The 14,429-nt window shown below is 46.2% G+C and overlaps 1 protein-coding gene across 4 annotated transcripts in view; it reads left to right on the top strand.

The window, feature by feature from the left end:
- LOC119402377 (arginine and glutamate-rich protein 1-B) overlaps positions 1-8,320 on the top strand; it is a 115,380-nt gene extending 107,060 nt beyond the window's left edge. For all 4 annotated transcript variants that reach the window (XR_005185777.2, XM_037669511.2, XM_037669512.2 and 1 more), the window contains exon 8: positions 7,613-8,320. The gene's annotated coding sequence lies outside the window, so the exon portion shown is untranslated. The remainder of the gene's footprint in view (positions 1-7,612) is intronic.
- The last annotated feature ends 6,109 nt before the right edge of the window (positions 8,321-14,429 follow it).

The raw sequence follows: 14,429 nt of genomic DNA, 5'->3' as shown, positions 1-14,429 counted from the left end.
ATCCCGCTACAACGAAATTGACGGGACGCGCGAAAAAGTTCGTTGTCGCGGAATTTCGTTGCAGCGAAATTTCATCTATAGACCACAAAAGTTAGGAAGATCTGATGATCATGACTCGTCCTTTGGTCCCGGCAAGCGCATGCATTGTCCTTTGCATTTAACTGTCGCTAACTCGGACGCACTTGGCCGCACACCGTGTGAATGTATTTTCTCGTGTATAATACGCACAAAATATACAGAAAATTTAGTGCTAAACTCGGGGTGCGGGTTATACGCAAATTTCGTTGCGCAAGTTGGCTTCACGGCAATGCAATGAAGGCGGCTTTGCGTCAATAGGCGAGTTATACACGTGGGCTATACACGAGCAAATACTATATGCAGGCTACCCTCGAAGCCTGCCGAGCGCGTAGCGCCGCGAAGGAGCGTGCCAAAGTTCGGTAGAGGCTAAGTGAAAACGAAGTGCCGAAGCTCCGCACTACCACAGTCATAAGCGAGAGAAAGGAAAGTCGAAACGCATCGTGCCGTTTTACGACTTTGTTGCCTTTAATCTTTCTTCCGGTGTGTTAGCTGCGTACTTCAGCATATTCGCTATCGATAATTGCGACGATAGCGACCGCGGTCTCAGCCGTGGTTTTCTGCGCAGCGCTTCCGGCAAACGGTAGCGACGGTAGTTCCGTTTTCAGTCTGTGCGCCCTGGACGTGCGTGTGCCTTCAGAACTGCTTCGTTGCTATCTGTGATCGCGTCTACCGTGGTTTTGGCCGCAGCATTGCATTGAGTCAGTGCGCGTACGTTCGATGGATGCGCGCATACTTTCGTGGTCGCCCGTGATCGCGTCAACACGACCGCATTTGTATTCACAGCGGTTGCGGCAGAATGCAGTTACGCTTGGACTAGGTGTGCGCTGGCGGCGCGTGTGCCTTCAAAACGCCATGGATATCATTCACGATCGCAGGGCTTGTGACGACGAGCAGTAGTTTTGTTTTGAGTGCTACGTCAAAACAATGGCGGGAGTTCATCAACGATTCTTCCGCGGCCCCCACGCGCATCAAACCCACCGGCAGCATCATGGCGGATGGACGATCTGTCGCCGAGCATCTCAGTGGTGAAAAATTTACCGGGATGTGCGTGAGGTGGCAGAAAGCATGTCTCCGATGAAGACACGGGTCTTGCGATGCGGCCGCACAGCTCTGGCAACGAGAAATGGTCGAGTTTCTAGAAGAATTTCGCGGCAATTCTAGGCAAGCTCCTTTTCCTTATGTGGTGGCACTTGCGAAAACTTCGTTCAAGCGGAAATACCCAGAAAAAGTATTCGTTGTGACGAGACATTTTTCGCATTGTTTTCAATGGGCGGCTGACGGGGAATCGAAAATTATTCGTTGTGGCGGAAATTTCGTTGTAGCGGTATTCGTTATAGCGGGATTCGACTGTATTTCACAGCATGTCGTATGTGACTCATTGGAGAGGGCAGGTGGCATTTTAAATGTCGCCATAACAAGAGAGCTCAGATTGGCTGTGTCCGCAGCGAGGCAGCACCATGGTGCACACTTAGAATCGGAAAAGAAAAAGGGCCAAGAAAATGCTAATCAAACAAAAAGACGCTTGATTATGGAGGAACTTGAATGTATGCAGCTGAAGAGGAAGAAACTGGAAGCAGTTGTTGCTGATTTGATAACCTTTGCTGATGGATTTGCCAAAAAGGCAGAAGCGACCGGGGACATCAGACATGTAGTGAAATCCAACAGCCTGCGAAAGACTGCAAAAGTTAAGACCGATGAACTTGACAGCATTAAGACACAAAAAGCAGTGATTCCACTCCTGCGCCAAAGTGCGCCAAATTGTATTTTCTGCGCCATCCTGATAATATCGACAAAAATTGCGCCAAACTGCGCCAAAGTCTCGGGTTTGGTGGCATCTATCACCGGCAATCGCACCACTGGCGCATCAGAACATGTGCAGCTTGATCTTGGGGCTGCCAAAGTCGCAACCATGGACCAAGAATTATTCCGCTGAATAAATAGCGCTCGCGCGTGCGCCCCGAGTAAGCCACGATGCCATGTACAGTGCCGACGCAGCTTCTGTTCTGCAAGTCGGCTCGACAGCAAAACGCGCTCTCCACAGAGGCTCGTGACGTCTAGGCCTATCGGTAGTGAGAAAGTGCGATGGCAATTCATCGGCGAACGTCGTCTGTTCCAGAAATGCTGCTGATAGCTCGTTTCAAGCGTCGTACGGCACCGCTTGAAAGCAATGTTCAGTAATAACTACATGCGTGCCGCCAAAATGTCTGTCACTTCTGTTTCTGGACATCGCGGAATAAAATCTGAGATCGCTAGCAGTAGATATGGAACAATATCGAATTTTCCTTGCTTCGCGTTTTTGGAAGAGCACGGTGGGAACGCGTTGACACTTTTCCTCAGATATACTTTATCCATGGATCTTCATCCAGAAGACCTTTTTCGTAATTCCCTCCACCAGCACATCCGAGTTTGTAATCACTCTGCGCTAAATACCCCTTAAAAGGCCCTGCCCTTTCGAGCTCACTAGCTAGGGTTCCAATTCGAATTTTTCGCTTGCTTTTATAAAAATGTCATCTCGTTAATAACAGCATATCTCCTGGTCGGAGCAGCCGCAAATGCGCAGCTGTCAGTAGCGGGCCCGTCGCTGACGGCCCACACTGAAGGGTCTACGCCATGTTACACGTCCGCCCCTCGCTTTCGAGGGTCAACAGCTGACGGTTAAAAAAACTCAGTTTTGCTTAAGGGCGAAGCAATGAAGGCGATACCAACGAATTGTATTGTTAAACGAAGTAAGGCTAGCAGCTAACTCTTTTAGATCCGATCTCGCGTAACTCAACAAAACGCTGGTTTAACGAAATAGTATGGCCGCTCCAGGAACCGAAGCGTTGGCGTGCTCTTAGTTCTCTAAACGCAAAGTAAGCGTTGAGAGCACAGCAAATTTACGAGCCGTCTCCTGATGTCTCGAGATAGAGCGCGCGCAAGCGACTGCGCCCTTCGAACGATGCAGTGCCCCCCCCCCCCCCCCTCCGCTTCCCTGGCGTCCCTTCATGCTCCTTACGAAAGACGGGCGGGGCGTTTCCTCTCTGTTTCATGAGCAATCGACGGCAGGCCCGCATGCGGGAAGATGTTATCTCATGCGCTCTCCGTGCGACGGAGACAGACGGCCGGCTAGTTTAATCTCCGCTTCAGCCGCGTTCATCGCCAGCGCTCGCGAGCTTTTACCCGCGGCTAGAATGAGCATGGTGATGTTATTAATTTGGACTTTATACGGAAAATTACGGCAACAGTGACGGCAAAAATCCGCAGAGAGTGTTCATATAACTGCTATCACAATAAAACTTTTTTTAAAAATTGAGGAGCTGTGAAGTGAATGGTAAGCGAAGTTGCTTCGCGCATGGCACAGAGGTGACGTGGAGGACAGTTTGGTATGTAAAACCAGGTTGTTAACGGCCAGGATGTTAACGTTCAATCCGCAATATTAATGCGAAAGCCTTAGATGCTTTATCAAACACAAAAATTGACCGTCGGCGACGTTCGATTGATGCAAAAAGCAATCATCATGTGATGTCATCATCATGTCATAGATCGTCAAAACTTGTGATGGCATCATGGCGCCATATATCGTGATGTCACGTGACGATGTCATGACATGACATCGCCGCTTTACACTGGTTCCGTGATCGGTGCACCGATCATTGAGCTAGCGCAAAAGCAGGTGAGGTGCAGAAAGCTTGCAGAGAGGGAGGGGGAGGATCAACACATCGATCGAGAAAAAGTACCTGGCTTTCGCCTTTGAATCGTCTTAGGGGAATGCATTAGGGACAGTGCGACTCTTTGGCATTGAGGCACTGTTGTACGTCACGGCATTTGTCTACCACGTCTGCTGATAACCACGTAGATGTGTTAGAGTGCTATTTCATAAATTGCAATTTTATTGATCCGGTAGTTTGTTTATTTGCTAGTGTCGAAAATAATCGCCGAAGATGTTAATTCAGAACACTCAACTGCATGAGCCCTCATATTTTCATTAGCGAGTGAAGTATGGAGTTCTCATGAGATGATTTTTTCCATCAGATTTGCAATGAATCGAAATATTTCTAGCCTTCATAAGAGCCCCATAATAATATTCAGGTGCTTGAATATTAATGCAATATGCTTCTGTAGTACACTCCAGGATGTAAAATTTCCTGCTCCAGAGTGCTCCCAGATGCATAATTATCTGCTCCAAAGTGCTCCAAGATGAAAATTTTCGCTGCTCCAAAGCGCTCCAAAACGTAAATTTTGCTGCTCCAAAAATTGCTCCAAATCAGAAGTCCTCGGTAGCATCACTGAAATAGAAAAAAAACTGAAAGACCTGCCCTGAGCCTCAGAGCTTCTAATGTAGTGAAACTGTGCAATAAGTGAAGTAAACATCATTTGTGTTGTGTACTAAAATTTACCGTTAACTACAATCGTGTTCCTTAAAAGTTTTGGAAGGTCCTTGAAAAGTGCTTGAATTTTTCTCTTGGAAACCTGTACAAACCCTGCCAAATAATTAAAATGAAAGCTCGTTATTTTGCATTGCACGAGACCAGAAGAAATGTATGAATGTTGAATTATCGAACATATCAAGAAAACAATGAAAAAATGTCTATTACATCAATGCACTTTCATTTTCTTGATGTGTACATAAATCCACAACTTAATTTGCATAAGAGCAATGGCAGTGAAAAGCCGCAATTCTCGTCATTCGCAACTTTTGTTCGTATTGTGAATGTGGCTCAAGTCCCCCATGCCTAAACCCAAAATGTGCTCTGCATAACTGTTTGCGCAGCGCAAAGATTTGACACAGGACGAGAGGAGATGAAGATGAGCGCTCTTCTTCGTCCCTTCTCGTCCAGTGTCAAATTTTGCGCTACGTGATCAGTTATCCATCACCAACAAGCCCAACTTCACACTCTGCAGCCTTCCCTTCTCACGCACCACCACCACAACTGCGACCAAGCGCACCTGACTATACTTTTTTTCGCTGGAAAATTGGCTGGCATCTGAAAGTTCAGCAAATACGATGCAGTAAGCGAGTTTTACAACAGCATGCAGACCGCTGCTGAAGCTCTTCATCTTAAACAGTTTCCACTATGTTCGAGTTTTGTCGCAGTGCGCACGAATGCCCGAAGTCACAATGAAGCTACTAACCGCACCGGTGCACTGTGGATAAAACCGCGGTCGTAACACCACCATCATAGCGTCCATGCAACTCGAAGGCACACGCGTGCCCTATGCTCAGAGTTGAAATGAAACTGTTGAGCACCGCATCTGGTGCGGAAGAAAGGTGGCTCGCTAGTGCAGTCATGGATGGCGATTATGCAGTTCTGAAGGCACGCAGCGAAGACGAAACAACTGCTTGTCGCAGCTTTGAACCCAGTCGCTATCAACACTATCATAGATAAAGCCCATGCAGTTCGCGCACGCCGAGTAAAAACGAAAATGAAACAAGTTTGCCCTAGTCGCTGAAGCCTTAATTGGTCACCAACAACATCACTGTGAATGGTGACCATGCCTTTCGGAAGTTCCATGGTCGTTTCGGTTGTCCGCAAATGCCGTTTTCACTCCTTTGCCCACACTTATGTAGTGCTTCGCACTCGGCGCGCACCGAGGATCGTTCGAATTAACCGGGTTGCTGCCAAACATGACCGAATTGACAAGCGTTTGATGCTATTAAGCAGTGCATATGCTTGCCACAACAAGAGAGCGCGTCCACATCGTCTGATTTTCTCAATTTACGAGGGTTGAATTAGCGAGCTTTTACTGCATTTCTTATTTCATTGTGGCGTGTCTGATGAACAATCCCCTCTTCGTCTGACATGTGCCAGTGTTGAAGCCCTACCAAGAGCCTCTGCTTCCAACCTCTTAGGTCACCAGCGTGGCTTTTCTTCTGCAGGGGCAATTGTGAAGATGTGCCACAATGTAGCATCATCCCCAGTGCTTGGCTTGCGCAGCTCGCGTTGCTAGCCGCTGCTGCTTTTAAGCGAAGCTTCTACGAGTTACAGATCTTGGTGGCGGCGGCATCATACGCAAAAAACCCAGCAAGTGACCAGAATTGCGAGTGTACAGTAATGCGGGCCTCGAAGGTGCGCCGTTCACATCTCTATTTGTATGTGCCGTTTTCCAGTGATGCTCTTTCAATTGTGAGCTTGTTAGCGATCAGTCGTTTCTGATATGCAAATCTGACCTTTTATCGGGGTCACTTGTGATTTCACGTTGCCATGTTTCATTGTTTCACCCACGACCGTCATTCTTGCTTGCGGCAATGGAACTGTTGCTCTGCTAAGCACGTGGGCGAAGGTCAAATTGCATGGAGAAAGGAAGAAGTCAGGAGGGAGCATTGCACAATGCGATAAAAAAAGAAAAGCACGAAGCTTCACCTGCCCCCATTTTCGCAGTATGGGAAGGGCTCCTAATTTTTAATCGGTACATCACCAACTTCAAGCAGCCTTGTCAGAACAGCATCGCCGTATAAAAACACTTATCAAAGAGAATAAATGAGCTAGCTTCACGGAGTGTAAATTTAGTTACGTTTAATGCGGACAATCAGCAGTCTATGACCATTTTATTGCGGTCTGTAAAGCATGTGTCCTTTGCCGATATAGATGCTGCCATGTCCCACCTTAGGGGTCAGGCACATGCATGCCAGCTTTAAAATCGGAATAATGAAACTTTGGGACCATAAAAAGTGTTAGCCAGCACTTTCAGTCCACATTGACTGGGCGTCGAATCAACAGGAATCTACTATACTATGGTTAGCCTCATCTTTGGATGTCATGCTTTGTCACTTACTGCTATTCGCAGTTGACAGTGGTGCTTCTGTTCAGCTCCCCTTCAATTTTGTGTACCTTTTCTTAGCACTGAGTATTTGCTAGACCAACTGGCCTAGCCAAGGGTTAAACAAGAAACTGTGTGCAAAAAAATAATGTTTTTCAGAATTGATAACACAAGCTGTGCTTAGTACATTCACTTGTTTCTTATTATTTTACACAATGTCCCCAACATCACGTTTCCCTTGCACTATGAACTGCACTTGCAGCCTTTTAAATTTTTCTGTAGTGATGGCTTAGCACTGAGGTGTTCCACTCGAGGATGTGGGTTCGATTTCAAGGACAGTGGGCCCATTTCAGTGGGGCAAATTGCAGAAACAACCGTGTACTGAAATTCCAGAACATTGACAAATTCCAGGCGGTTATAATTACATAATCTAGTGGCCTCACAGCAGGAACTCGGATGTATTGAGTCTGTAGGTGACCGCAAAAATGTTTTATTTATAGGTAATTCGATTCATAAAGTATCATATTCTATTTATGCATTCAAGGGGACTTTCAAATCACTGTTTCGGTATACACAATAATTTATTACACGAGAGTTTGGCTGTATATTCATGTAATGATTCTAACATGTAAGACAGCAGAATTTAATTCTACATTTCGTGCTGTTACAATTGTTTCTTCCTGCTCGGTGGCAGTGTTTGTACTGCTGCACTTTTGCGCTCCTTTTGTTTTCCTTTCGAGCGATTCTCAGTTCATGCTGCTGTAATATTCTTTTTCTTTTACTTCCACTCATCCAGCTACTCCAGTCAAGAGGAGATCGGACACTTGCAAGTGACAACTTTTGCGCTTGAAATCTGCCAGAAGGACTTTTCTACGAATGAAGAAACTTTCAGGGCACACCCAGAGGTCCTACAAGAAGAAAGGCCTCACAAGTGTAGACTGGGGTACACGCTCTGCTGCAGCATTCCGCGTAGCACATTATGCTAGCTGTGGCGAGTGCAGGTCTGCTGGGCAGCAAGAAGAGCTTCACCATCAAAACCAGCCTCAACTAGCATGTGCTAGCCATCCCAGATGAGAGACGTCTTTCCGCCATGGTGTGCATCCGTGGCAATGCAGGAGCAGCATCTTTTGTGAGAGTGTGTGGGGGTTGCTTGCATCATTGTGTGGCAGTGCGTAAAGGAGAACGTGCCATGCAGCAGCTGAAGGTTCGGCCAACGAGCATTCGTATTGCTTCAAGGATGCTGCAAAAATAGCACAGTGTTTGATGCTTCGTAAGCAGCCTGTGAAAACTCGGGGAGGAGACTGCTGCGAACCACTGCCGGAAGTGTGTGTGTGCGTTGTGTGATTTCCACTGGGTCTATTGTTAAGCTCGAATAGTACTATCATGAGCAGTATGAGCGGGAACATGCGAGTGCGTGGCAAATAGCTTCAAACCTGATGCAGGGCAATTTGTGTCCCACTAAATGACGGCACGCCCTCCTTGCTATTGCTCATCAAGACTGCATTTAATCGTCTGCCAAGCAGAGCCCGGCAGTGTGCTGTCTATAGCTCCATGCAAAATGCCGCTTTTCCATTCGCTTGTGTGTACGTGCCTGCAACACACAAAATCAATATGTAGAAAAATATGATTTTAGGAAAGGGTACTGCTCTTTGCTGTGCGTTAGTGCTACAACAGTTGCTACCATATCAAGCTGTTATTCGTGTCATATATCGTGCATGGCGGGAGTGACAGCAGTTTGCCAAAAAGCTCGACCCTTTCCACTTTGTGTAGCGTTAGCTACACTGGCCTAGCCGGAGCCGATTTCGCGTGGATCGTCATGAGCTGTGCTGCGCATGCGTGAGGATCAGTGATGCCACGCAGCTGGCTCACCGGAGTCGGCATCTCACGCGCTCTCCGTCACCACCGCGCGCAGCTCGCCGCTGCTTGTCTGCACGTTCGGGAGGTGTGGCTTTGTAGCTGCGGCAGACAAACTGGCGCCGGCGCGCGACTCGCCGCCACCGGTCTGCGCTTTCCAGAGGAGTGACGTCGTAGCCTTGGGAGACGTATTGGCGCCCGCGCACACGCAGCTATTCACCTTCGCTGTGCAGTCGCCGTCTGACACTGCGCGGAGCCGATTGATAGCACCTCTGACTGGCGTTTTCAGGTGGGTAACGCCATGGAGAAGGAGAGCGCAAATGCTGCTCAATGGCGCAGAAGAGCCGAGAAGCTTATCTCATCGGATCCCGAAGTAGTTGCCTGGCAATTAGCGGTTCAGCGTACGAAGAATGAACAGAAGAAGGCTAATAATCCTAGACAATCTGGAAAGCTAAGAATAATCAGCTGAACCTTTGCTAACGCTACGTATATCCTGGCATAGCCGAGCTAAGCCACTGCAAATTTTTTTTTAAGAGCGCCATATGAGTATCAATCACATTGGAGTTTGAGGCTATTTGCCACGCATTCGCGTGTTCCCTGTCATAGTGCTCACGAGAGTACGCAGTCAGTGTAGCAGTGTTCTCATTCTTCTTTGCATTTGCCACGAGTTGGCTGTTTGTTGTATTTACTTACTTACTTTGACATTACTAAAAACGTGTCGTTCTGTGCATTACCTATGGCTGCTCTTGAGGAGCTGCTCATGGAACCTTACACAAAGCAATCCACTTCAAGTGCCACGTAATGACCAGAGCCCACTGCACTGCCCACACGGTAAAATAAAGAGTGCTGGATGAAGGATCAACCAACAACCCATCTCCAGGCTCAGTAATGCAACTGGACATGCAGAGAGACATGAAAGGAGTGTGACCGTGTGAGGTTATCGCTGGTGTGGGCAGCAAAAGAAAAAACTTGGGAAATTGTGCAATAAGTGAAAGGAAAAGTGCTGAATTTCCAGTGCTGAGAGTAGACAGATGGCATGTGCCTGGGTGAACATCGGTTATTTCGAGGCAGATTGTGAATAAACTGTGATGTCAAAAATATATCTGTAAACAGCAGTAAGCTTCAGCACGGAAATAGAATGCTGGCTTTTATAATTGAGAGAATTACTGAATGCAGAATGTTATTTAAAGGCCTCTCAACACTAGCAGCAAATATGCCATGACGGCGCACTGCCCGCCATAGCCATAGATCTTCAGTTGTGCAAGAGATGTTCAAAGTAGACAAACTCCACACTGCAGCCCCGCCCACACCACATGGCTGATGGGCTAATGACAAAAGCTGGAAGCTGTCATCATGAGCTCGTCACAACTGGCAACACAAAGGACACCTACAGTTTCTATTCAAGGCGTAAGTGTTGCCTAAATCACACTTTCAAGGAGAAGCACTGCCCACACAATAAGAGTTTCTGTGCGAGTGAAGTTCAACTGCTGCGCAGAGCAATCTGACTGGGCCATGTTTCCATCGTAGCCAATGCTGCAGTGATTATCTGTGTATTTTCTGTGTTGTGTGGAAATATTTCAAGGTCAAGCAAAAACAATGGTAAACTATTGTGGCTCGGAGGACCGACAGTTAGTTCTGAAGTGCCATCTCGTACAGGTTCGAAGTAAACCGACAAGGCCAGTCGCGCTTTCAACACCTAGCATATTGATCACCGATGGTTGGCCACGTCGCCATGTGGCTGCCAGAGAACATCACAAAGATGGGCCATGTCAATTAAATGGGCTGGGTTTCACACAGTGCTTTAATGAATGAAAGATAGATGAAAAGAAAGATACCTTGGTCAGCAAGACTACAGCATATCATACGTGGCAAAAGCATTGCTACAAGTGTAATAAAAAACAGTGTTACGCAAACATTGATTGGTTGTGCTTGTTATTTTTCCAAGTGCGGCTGGCATAACTTCAAAAAGTTATGAGAAAAAAAAAGTAAGAGTACCGCAGGTTCACGAAGCTCTTCTTTTTAACAAAGCATCCTGCACACTAGTGCCCAACAACTGATATTCTCAGTGAATGTGTTTTTATAAAGTAGCGGCGAATAGTTTTGCTCAGTGTACACTTATGGAAATATAATTGCGTCGATAAGTAAGCTACATAGGTGCGTTCTTCAGTGTGCTGTCATTTCTTCAGGGACGCGCATGGTGCCAAGAATTTTTATCTACCCAGAATGACCTCGGTGCAGAGATGGCAACCAAAGATTGTATTGGGACCTTTATTGTGCCATCGTTATCTGTTGTTATGGCTATGGACATTAGCAGGCATATAATAACTTCGTTACAAGCTTGTACAATCAACAGCAAAAGTACGGATCTCGCTAGCGCGTGGCCAGCAGCCTTTTCGCGAGATCTCTGCTACGTCACGGCGGTCGACAGCAGCACTACACCCAATGTCTCCTGTGTCTTTAAGTGCCCGGTACTGCGCTCTCCCTACACCGTGGCACTTCTTTACCGCTCTCCGTGGCGGTGCGGTGCCGCCACGGAGAGCGGTAAAGGTAGCGTGACTCACTAATGAAAACAACTGTAAAGGGGTGGTAAAAAGATCCCTGGCCATGCTGCCATGTCTGCCAGAATACATGGAATATATCACTAGGTTTCTTGGGACGTAACTTGAAAGCTGCACCTGCGCCATCAAGCATTCGCAAAATATCTTGCTTAACGCAGTTCGCCCTCAACTAGAATATGCCTGTTCAATTTGGTCTCCCCATCAAAAATACTTTCATTCGAAAGAATCCAGAATAGAGCAAGCCGCTTCATTGCTTTCACTTCCACTCTTGAACATACATTGCCTTGCTGTCATTCTTTCATAAAATTACCCATTCCTCCCGAGTCACCGTCACTGGCCTGCAAAAACCATATCTCACTTCACGTAGAATACACAATCATCTTAGCTATTCCCGTGTGTACGACTCAACAAACGCATTCAATAAGTCCGCACTTCCACGTGCTATCAGTCTCTGGAATAGTTAGCCTGACCACATTGCTTCCCAGACAGACTATGACACATTCCGTCATATCTTATCAGTTATCAAGCCATTTCACAAACTTCAGCGAGTAGATGCCGTATCGTAGCTCAAAGATGAATTTTGGCAACTTTTGAACCTACACTTATCATAGTAAATCTCTTCATCTGCTCATATGTCACGTTATATATGACTCCAGATAAGCTCGTTCTGTCCGACAGTTACGCCGCTTCTTGTCTCTTTTCTTTTTCTTCGCGCAGGAAGTTCACCGTGACCTTTGTACTGAAATGTTTTTTTTTTATCTTGCCTGGTAGTATTTTTCATTTCTGTAATTTTTCGAGCTGCGTTGTAAACATACTTTTTTATATGAATTCGTTTTTAAGAATGTTACTGCCAAGGAGGTTAAAATAAAATTTGCTAGAGTGGTGGAGGCGCCCCTCAGCTGAAGCCGCGCGCCGCCATCTTGCCATAGGCAGAAGGCGCGCCTTCCGCAACGCACGCTGCAGCTGCCGCATACATGTTCCAGCTGTTCTGTGGCGTGGTGGCGTCCGGACGTTGTTGGGTACATCGTGCGTTGTGTACGGCTATATAAATCGAGCGAAAAGGTACTCTGGGATGAAGTTTCAGTTGTAAGCAGAACATTTCGAGCTTGATGAAAACTTCTCTATATGCCGGAACACATGCTGACAGCTCGCAATCTGTCTCTAATTTCATGTCTGACGGTCATTCTATTTTCCTAACCGGTTTCTTAAGGAGTCAAATGTTCGAAGCACGTCGGGGCAGGCTGTTTGACGGGAAGTCTGGAAGCCAAAAGACGGCGATCACATATATGTAGAGGCATGTCTCGCCGAATTGATTCGACCGCACTAGGCTGCGACCCGGGAGTTGTCCGACTGGGCTTGACGCATTTGTAAAACACTTGCAAAACCCAGTGATACACATTCTTGTGCTTGTTGATACCACTGGTGCAGAGCGCGAAATGGAAAAGCACGCACCGTTTGCTATTCGTTGAAATTATATAAATAGACGACTTCATAGATTTCGTTATCGGTTGCCCTGTTGTGTTATAAAAGGGTAGCTCGCAACTACGAGGTTAAGTAACGTCATTTGGGCAATACAAAAGGACCCGTTTTTTCTTACATTCGTGCCGTTTCTTTTGTCATTTGTATTTGCTTTATGCAGTGCAGCGAGTAAAACCAGTAGGTCTCAACTGCGCAATGCTCGTTCCAGCTGCAAATAAAGCGACCTAACTGAGGCCCCGGGGTACTCCGGCCGTTATATGTGTTCAAACTGAAAAAAGTTGTAGAAGATGTGACAGTTGCATCACTTGCAGGGCAGCATTACGAAGAAATGCTTCATGTTTCCCGAGGGGAGATAAAACAGCTCAAGATGAAAATTCTGCAGCAGAAAAATTGCAGACTAACCAAAAAGATCGAGGCTCGATCCTCAAGCGATAATAAAGGAGATCAAGGATCAAAAGCTCATGTCTGAGTAGGGCAGGAGGATGTTCACTGCAGCATTCCCCCACACATACAGCAACCGCTCCAAGGGCACGAAAGACCAGAAAGGCACGTATCCATCCGAGCTGCGGGCGTTTGCGTTAATGCTGCACTTCTATTCTCTATCAGCTTATGAGTATGTACGCTCGAAGTTTAATCTCAGCAGAGCGCACTATACGAGAACGGTATACAGAATTCCATCAAAGGAAATGCTGGCTTCACAGCCCTAGCAAAAATTCCCAATAAAAAACCAATAGCCTATTGGGTTATTGACACCTATTGGTCTATTGGTTCTATAGGTCTATTGGAACTGTATTTGGCTATTGGTCTATTGGTTCTATATCAGCCTACTGGACCTATATTGGTGTATTGGTTCTCTATTAGCCAATTGGAATTATATTTGCCTATTGGTTCTGTATTTGCCTGCTGGCATTGTATTAGTTTTGTATTTGCCCACTTCTCAGCCCCATTAGAATTAGTCTTGCGCAAGTGTTTTATGGGTGTCTTGTCGTCATGCAGAAGGCCCACACTGTGGCAGCGCCCCTGCAATGATAATCACAGTGAATGAATGAGGCATATGTTCAAATATATTATCATAATCAAAACTACAAGTGCTTCTTCTGGCCCTTGATGATGTTGGCGATCTTGCGGGCGACTATTTTGCCAAGGCAACTATGTCTTGTGTCAATTTCTTCTGGACTGCCTCATCCGCACTCAAGGAAGTGCCTGAAAGATTCTGTAAATAAACAGAGCCATGAAATCAGAAAACAGTAACACATGTTTAATTAAAGTTTACCTTCGAAGCAATGTATAGAAAGTAGGCGGCACAGTGAGAAATTATCTAGACCTTAATTCACTGCGCATGTTCACAATGTTGCAGGAGCTGAACTATAGCAAAAAACTGAGTGAAATATTACACACCCAACTGTGGCTTATTGCGTGGAAGAAAACAGTATATCGGCAAAATTTTGCGGCAAAAAAGGAAGGAAAAGAAAGGGGCAAAATTTTTTTTTAAATTAAGCAGCACCTTATCCCACTTACACGCTTGCGTCCTGTGTTTTTTGAGCTGTACCCAAGAATGAACTGCAAACTCGTCCTTAAATTACAGCAAACTCAATAATCACTTACTATCTGTGACGTGCTCTTTTTCACGATGGTGGTGCGACTATCATACCTAGAGCATGCCACTAAATCTCAACTTAAAGATGGCATGAAATAAATTAAGCTAGGGTAGATTCACGATGA

The sequence above is a fragment of the Rhipicephalus sanguineus genome, chromosome 8 (assembly GCF_013339695.2).
Source record: "Rhipicephalus sanguineus isolate Rsan-2018 chromosome 8, BIME_Rsan_1.4, whole genome shotgun sequence".
NCBI lineage: Eukaryota > Metazoa > Arthropoda > Arachnida > Ixodida > Ixodidae > Rhipicephalus > Rhipicephalus sanguineus.
Note: the sequence above shows the minus strand (reverse complement) of the source record. Positions and strands in the feature narration are given on the sequence as shown.